The 7,165-nt window shown below is 50.2% G+C and overlaps 1 long non-coding RNA gene across 1 annotated transcript in view; it reads right to left on the bottom strand.

The window, feature by feature from the left end:
• Positions 1-109, bottom strand: part of LOC125615612 — a 6,828-nt gene extending 6,719 nt beyond the window's left edge. The window contains exon 1 of the long non-coding RNA XR_007346286.1: positions 8-109. This is a non-coding gene — a long non-coding RNA (uncharacterized LOC125615612). The remainder of the gene's footprint in view (positions 1-7) is intronic.
• Between the last annotated feature and the right edge of the window lie 7,056 nt (positions 110-7,165).

The raw sequence follows: 7,165 nt of genomic DNA on the forward strand, positions 1-7,165 counted from the left end.
CCCCCACACACACACCATTATCTCTCCAGAACCTTGGCCAGCAGGTGACTTGTTTTCTTAGATGCAGCAGGTGCACAGGAAGGCCTCTTAGAAGTAGGAAGTGGGTGGGTACAAGGCTGTGCTCCTAGGATCTGCCTGTGGCCAGGATTGAGCGGAATGTGTGTGGTCCCCGCTAAGGCAGTGGATGCCTAGGCCCTGAGGTCTCGGGAGACATTCAGGCCTACCTCGCACATGGGATCTGGTGTGGACCCTTGGACTTAGCCAACTGGGGCAGTTCATTCAGACCCTGTCCTTGTTGATGGCAGCGCAGGTGATTTCTTGGCCCTAAGACCACGCACCTGACCTAGGAGAGGCTTCTTCCCTGGCACCCCAAGATCTGGCACCTGCTCACTGCTTCCCTGTTGGCAGTGATGGGAAAAGAAAGTCTTGGAAGCCCTTCCTGGGTTTGGGCTGAGCTCTTTCTCCATCATGATTTCTCCCAACTTTTTCTAGCATAATGTCTAACAGCATCACAGTGATTTTCTTGCCCCTACTCAGCAGTGCATTTGGAGTATTGAAGACTGTGGTTGTGTTCGGCCTTGGTCTCACGGTCCCCAGGCTGAGGGTCTCTCTTCCTGAAGTCTCTTTCCTTGGAGGACATTCTTTTCAGCCTCACCACTGTTCTGACCTCCTGGCTGAGGAGCCACCTAACCTTGTCAGTGAGATTTTCACTGTGGGTGTTCAGGGACAGCCTGGGCTAACTGCAGAGACATTTCAGAGGGTGATGGCCCTGTAAATGGTGCCTTCCGAGGGGGACAGGGCTTGGCATTGGTGTGCTCCTCCAGCCCGCGAGAAGCCTGGTCCAGAGGCGCTCTGCCTGGGGAGCAGCACTGCCCACGCAGGGCTTGGGCACTGAAAATGTTTCATTGTTGGTTTTCCAATTTTGAAAATGTCTATGAGTTATTATTAAAATAAATCATGAGAAGATTGAAAGCCAAAATAAAACATCACCTAATCTTATCAATTCAGACGTAACCATTGAAAAAAAGCATTTCCCATACTTGTCTGTGCTATCATGAATATAATAAACTATTTTTTATCTTTAAGAAAATTTCAGCACATGATAGTTAAGCATAATAGTAGGTTCATTTGGATATATTCGTAAAGGCTGCTAACGTAGTTTTCACATACACCATGTTTTACAAGATGGAATCGTGAATACTGTTTTGGGATCTGCTTTTAGAGTTTGATTTTGAGGCTCAGCTTTATGACAGCCGTTTGCATCAGTGTGGGTCTGAGGGTGCCCCACCCAGGTGTGTTGGATGGCACCGACGTGTTCCTGTTCTTGGATGTTCTGGTGTTCCAGTGTTGGCCTCACAAGCCTGCTCATCGGAGCATTCGTTTCTCTTGGATACTTTCCTGGTGGAGTTGGAACAGGCTCTGCGAGGTTGTGTTTTCACTGAGGGTTCCACAGTAGGTCTCATGGAGAAGGTCCCTGCACCTCGTCAGGTGCCTACCGGATCCATGTGCCATCCCGGCACCGCTCAGCCACTGCTCCTCGGACCCCAGCTCAGCGGCAGATTTCCCCAGGCACTTTCTGGCCTCTGAGGTCTGCTGAGTGGAGAGTATCATCTAGGACACTCTTGCAGGTTGGAGGACTCCCGTGGCCCTGCATTCACTGGTGATGGCCAGCGGGGTTCCAGAGCCACCTAGCCTGGAGTGTCCTGTTCAGCAGAAGCAGCTCTTTCCTGGCTGAACCCTGGAGAGGCGTGAGCATGCATTAAGATGTAGACCTTGCTCTCGGGTGGGACCTTTGAAAGCGCTGACAAATGGCTCCAGTCATTTCTTCCTTCCTTAGAAGATGCATACTTAACAAGGACCATCAGCTAATGTGCAGGTAGAGCTAGCCTGGCTTCTCAGAAGGTTTAGTGTCAAGGTGAGCGGAGCCATTGCTGCTCAGTCCAGACAGTTCCCAGGGCAGCTGACTAAGCAAGTGCTCTACCCTGGGGGCTAACACAGACCTCCTGATTCTGGGCTCCTCCTCCTTCTCCAGAAGCTGCAGACCCACCTTGCTTCGGGTCGCTCCTGCCTCCTCCCCTGACATTCCCCTGCCTCCTTGCCCTCGGTGGCGGGTGTCCAGGCAACAGGGGCCTGTGGCCCTTTCTCCACCTGCCAGGCTCCTCCTGAGCCCTTCCTTCCTGCCCGGACCCCAAGGGCCAGCCTGCGTTTCTGCCCTTCCAAAGTACATCTTGTGGCGCGGCCCGGGGCTTTTACCTTCCAAGACGGGCAGGTGTGAGGGCATTCCTCTGGTCGCCCTGTTTACTGCCTCAGAAAACACACAGGGCCCTTTCCATTTTCACCCTTAGTCACCCAAGAACAGACAAGAGAAAACAGGAGAGCCGGACTTGGGAAGTGAATGAAGTTTCAGGGCCTCGCAGGGTTCTTTTAAGATGGTCTGTCTGCTCTCTGGTCCCGTGGCACTCTGGTTGAATCTGTGCTAATGACTGAAATAAGTTCGCTGGTTGGTAAGTTGTGATCAGTGGACACTTTTTGTTTTCCTGAGTCCATCTGTCCTAAATCAGTTGTCACAAGCTATGACGTGACCTTGGGAGAGGCAGCTGTGCTGAGTTGTTTTTTTTTTTTTTTTTGCAAAGTCTTGGTTCAGTTTGGAGCTTGGAGCTTCCAGCGCCTTCTCTGTCAGACCTCTGTGCAGTTTGGAGAGCACTGTGCAGCTTTCTTTTTCACGGAGTTACAGGCACGCCTTGTTCTGATGATAAAACTCACTCAAGAGAGCGACTGTGTCCATGCTTGGCCTGTGTGGCCCTGGGTTTCCATTCTCTTAGGTGCCCTGCTCCTTGTGGGACTTTCATCTCCTCCAGACTCACCATGAATGAGCTGTGAGGCTCTGGGAGCTGGTTCCTTTGCAGTCGTTTGCCTTTCAAAAAACATTTTTGGAGTTTCAGTAGCCCTTGACCTGCTCAGAAGTGGTCTCTGGTGGGACCTGTGGGGTCTCCCTGATCAGCAGTGTCCTCTGTGTGGCAGACTGACCCTGACGGAGAATCACTGACTTAGACCAGTGGGTCATAAAGTGTCAGAGCATAGATATGCATCTTCTCTCTACCTTCTCAAGTTATGCCCATCTGAAAATTTATAGTTGTACAATACAGCTATGTTTGTTTTACCTAAATATCTACATGAATTTAGAAGTACTTATTTTTGAAGTATTGGGATACTTCTATCTCCATATTACAAAATTAAAAACTCACAAAAAATCTTGTTTTAAGATGCTTAGTTTAGACCAGTGGCTCTCAAGATGTTTTGAGAAGGGTAGTACTGGTGTCACCTGGGAACTTGTTAAACATGCTGATTTTAACATCCAATCTGGACCCACTGCATCAGAAACTCTGATTTCATAGGCCTTTCCAATAACTGGGAGCACCCAATGTCTGAGAAACGTTGAGTTGTTGCTTTGGGAAGCTCCACGTGGAGACCCAGAGACTAAGCTGGAGAACTAAGCACAACCTGCCACATCCAGAGCTTTGAGACCTACTTAGGACAATGGCCTGCACTAGACAGATCACACGGGGTCTGCTGGTCTCTTGGACTCCTTCTGAGAGCTGCCAACCACAGCCTCCCACCCAGGTTCCGTTTTCTGCAGCCTTGAGCCCAACCCAGGAATCTATTTGGCTGTAACAAGTTGGGCCAGGATGGTGAGGCCTGACCCCAGGTGAGCATGGTAGGGTGTAGCTCAGAGGTCCAGGCCAGGTGAGACCCCCCCCCCCCCCCAGCACCTCAAGCAGTCACTCTTCCCCTGTGGCTGCTGTGCCCTGGAGGCCTGCATTTATGGGGAGGGTGGGAACCCAACAGAGATGGATTGCTTTGACACGGATTGCTTTTTCCTGTGATGCTGGGAGGAAGCCAGGGCCTGTGGTCTCCCGTGGTAAGCAGTCCCCTATGAACTGTCCCCCCAGCCCCTCCAGTCACGTTTTCTCCTGTTAATGCCTCGCAGTAACATGTCTTTTGAGGGAAGTGTTAAAAGTTAAGGCCTCCCCCCTCCAAAAAAAGATCTGTTGGAAGTACAGGGAGTATTGGATTGAGAGCGGCTTGGTGAATCCCTTTCTAAAAGCTCAGTAAGCCTGAAGAAACTCATTTCTGGTTCAAATTGTTGGCATTGACCCAACCGCTCAGCGCCTTCCGTATCCTCCCTGTTTCCCTTCCCCCCAGGTCTCCTCAAAGCCAGGGAGATGTGCAGGCACAGGGACCTTCACGCAGCACACACGCTAGGTTCCTTCTACGCAAGCCACTTTACGCAGATGGTCGGGCGAGTTCCCCTAGTGGAGCGCCTAGATTCTGGAACATCTGCCCAGGCTTTTTAAATAAAGGCCAAGTTATGAGATTTCAGGTTCTACCAAGAGTGCCACCAGGATTCTCTTATTCTCCAACCAGTGTCCATGAGGTGGTGAGCTACTTAGGAGCCAAGGACAGCTTCTCTGCCATACTTGTTGGTATTTCCATATCAGGTGCCTGGGCCCTGGGAGTGATCTTTTCATGGGATACACAAACTGTGTGCCTTGTAAATGAGTCGGTCCTGGAGAACGAAGTTCAAGTCTGTTTTCTTGGGGCCTTGGAAAGTCTCTTTACTCATCTGGCACATCTGGTATCGCTATCTTTAATTTAGCTTCATCCAAGATGTGGTGATCAATAACTGTGGTGGGGCAGGCCGGGAGGATGGCCAGCTGCAACCAGCTGCCCAGGAATCTGCTTCGGTCAGAGGGTAAGTGCAGTTGGAGAGCCAGCACATTTGAGCTCTGCTGTTCTTGTCCCAGCTCCCTCCAGGTTGCAGGATGCAGGATGCAGGAGAAAGACCATACCATCCCTTTTCATGGTGGTGCAGGTGTTGGTGCCACCGTCTCAGGAGTGTGAGCCTCCTGAGAGTGAGCTGCCCCTCTTGTTTCTTTTTCTGCATGTCACTCCGGGCAGCACTGCATTTCCTCTTTGGGAAGCATTGATCTCATTTTTTCGTGGGAGAGAAATCACATGTAGTTTCACCTTTGGCTGGTGACAGGCTTCTCCTTTGCGTGAAAGGAAGATGTTTCCCCATTGTGAGTTATTTATGCCTGTCAAGTGCAAAGATTCATTTCCTTAGGTTCTCAGAGATGACACTTTATTCCTTTTGTGTGACCAAATTATAATGTGTGATTTTATTTTATTATTATTATTATTTTTTTTTACAAGTAAAACTGTCACCTAAAATTTCATCTCTGTGTCTTGTTGGTGCTACCAGTACCTAAACCAGAAACCGTTTGTAGTCCCAGTCTGGTGTGTCTTGAACTGGGAAGTAACAGACTCTTTTCTCAAAATTTGGACAGATGTCCGTGCTCAAGGACTCAAATTCTGGATCTCTGAACAAACAGGTTTCTCCACTCTGTGTTCTCAGGACCTTTGCCCTACCTAATTTGCACATAAGTTGTACCTGTGAGGGACCCAAGAACATCTCATAGGACACTAGTGTTCTGCGACCTCTGAGAAAAGCTGACAGTTTTTTCAGGGTGTCTTTTACACAGTGAAATGTATGTAAATTAGCATTTACATATTCCTTTGGACCCTTGCCAAACCTTTACCAGAGTCAGTGGAGGAAAATATGTGAGAGAGATACTCATCCATCCTGTTTTGGGGGAAGGTTGTTGAGTGTTTAACAGTTACTTAGGGGCAACATCGTGTGTAAGGGGCTGCGCTTTAAGGGGAGGAGGCAGCCATGTGGGAATGGCCTGGGCGAAGGCAGGACTCAGTAAGATGTCTTCCCAGGGTCCTTCTGCATTGGGTTTGGCCTGAGAACAAGTCAGATAAGATGTTAGTCGACATGTCATTACTGTTAAAGGTAATTTCAGACCTCTCTGCTTTAAAGTATTGGGAAATCGGGCTGGGAAGGGTTCCTTACCTACATTTAATCTTGTGGATCATGTGCAGCTCAGGGCTGCCTCCTGCAGATGCTGGGCTGTGAGGGGGTGGGAGGGGCTGCCGTGAGGAGGGGTGGATTCCTTGTCTGTGGTCTGGAATCCAGAGGTGGCTGAAATGCCCACTGGCTTCAAATGCAGAAGAGTCTCTGCAGTCAGAGCCACCAGTGAGGGAAGGTGCTGCTTGGTGGGGAGGGGCTGGGCGTGGGCCCCCTGGAGGGGGCAAGTCCACCTGCGGGTTGCTTGACCTCTCCACAGCCTCCCGCAGGCCATTTAGCAGGAAGACATTCCACCACTAAGAGCTTCTGGGATTCCTGATTCCCACTCTCCTGGCTGAAGGTCGTACGCTAGTCAGAGCATGTTGGATGCCACTGTTTTACTGCTAAACTTGTATTTTACTGAAATTTTACTGTTTCGACTTGTATTAGTTGAGTCTTGACAGAGCAGTGGCTGAGGACAGTTGCATCTCACACGGACTTTGGGGTTGAGTCCGTGTGAGGATCACTTGCTCGAGGTTCAAGCCGAGCTTGGAGGCCTGGTCCTGTGGCTCCGGCAGTCTGCTGCCCACCCCCCCTTTTGAGCCTGTTCAGTAGGTTTGACCCTGGCATCTCAGGAATCCTCCCCCTGCTGTCCTGGTGACAGAGACGAGGGACATGTCTGACTGTCTCACTGGGGACACACAGATCCAGGGGTTTTTGGTAGGATTGGGTGCCTGGGGGCCAGCAGACCTGAGGGTAGTGCCCATGCTTGGACGTCTCAGGTCTGTGATTTGAGTCACTGGGGTGGAGATGGGAGTGACCCCTTCCAGGAGCCGTGTGGGAGAGCCAGCGGACGCAGCGCTGTGAGTGTTCCAGGAGGAAAGGACCCAGCTAGTGTCTGCAGTGACACCTGGCTTTTCAGAAGATATAAGACCACTCACTCATTTTTTGGATGAATTGGGGAATTTTCCTCTAAATTTTACCTATCAACTGACGTTCATTTTGCTGGGCTTGATAAAACAAACAGCATGATGAGGTGTAAGGTACGCTCTCGCTCCTCTAAGGTGGTGCTCCACTGTAGGAATTGCTCTCGTTTTTATGGTGCTTGGCTGTCAACCCCAGCGACTCAGGAGGCAGAGTGACTTGCCCTTCATGAAGGCTGTTGATAACTTCTTATTCTGAAGCTGTTTTTTTGTAGCTGGTCCCTCTTAGCTGATCGTGCATAATGTAAAGCAATACAATGTTTCTCTCCCG

Source organism: Marmota marmota, unplaced genomic scaffold (genome assembly GCF_001458135.2).
Source record: "Marmota marmota marmota unplaced genomic scaffold, marMar, whole genome shotgun sequence".
In the NCBI taxonomy this organism is placed as follows: Eukaryota; Metazoa; Chordata; class Mammalia; order Rodentia; family Sciuridae; genus Marmota; species Marmota marmota.